Source organism: Penaeus monodon, chromosome 30 (genome assembly GCF_015228065.2).
Source record: "Penaeus monodon isolate SGIC_2016 chromosome 30, NSTDA_Pmon_1, whole genome shotgun sequence".
NCBI lineage: Eukaryota > Metazoa > Arthropoda > Malacostraca > Decapoda > Penaeidae > Penaeus > Penaeus monodon.
In genome coordinates, this window is record NC_051415.1 from 3231793 (window position 1) to 3232449 (window position 657).

At 32.0% G+C, this 657-nt stretch overlaps 1 protein-coding gene across 1 annotated transcript in view; it reads right to left on the minus strand.

Moving 5' to 3' along the window:
• The window catches only part of LOC119592270 (serine-enriched protein-like), a 38500-nt gene that overhangs the window by 26212 nt on the left and 11631 nt on the right, over positions 1–657 (minus strand).

Genomic DNA, 657 nt, shown 5'->3' on the forward strand with positions numbered 1-657 from the left:
ATGTTTAAAAAAGTTGTATGAGCGTAGAGCCAAAGCCGATTTTTTCCTCAGAATAATTCTAAGAAAAAAAAAGACCACCAAAAAAAAGTGAAGAAAATTGGCAAAATCTACGGGCATCCCATGACGATTTCATTTCCAAGTGATCCCTGGAACTTCATTAAGGTGAACACCTGAAATCATTTACAAAAACTGCTCTTTTTAGTTTTAAAAAAATCGTTAATTGTAAAATCCCCAAAACGTATCAAATTCTAAAACTTGTGTTGATTTTTTTTTTCTTATTCGATTGAGTATTTCTGTTTTATTGTCGATTATCATCTGCCTTTCATAACTGACAAAGGGATACTTGCTTAAAACAATCTACCATCATAAAAGTACTGTTAATCTGTAAAATCTAGTGTAAGTTCGAAAGCGAAATTAATGCAAAATTAAAAAGACATGCAAAGTCGCCAAGAAAACCCGGCCAAATAGCACGGTATATTATATTATCTATTTTCGGACCTCATGTTCGGTTTCCCTCTAAAATAAAAGCTGAACTACAGTGTATGAAGAAGGGTGAACAGAAAAGGTGTCATACCAAAATTTCCCAAGTAAACAACCCACTTACTTTATTCATACACATTTACTTCCTGGTAAAAAAAAAAAAAATAACAAACTTCT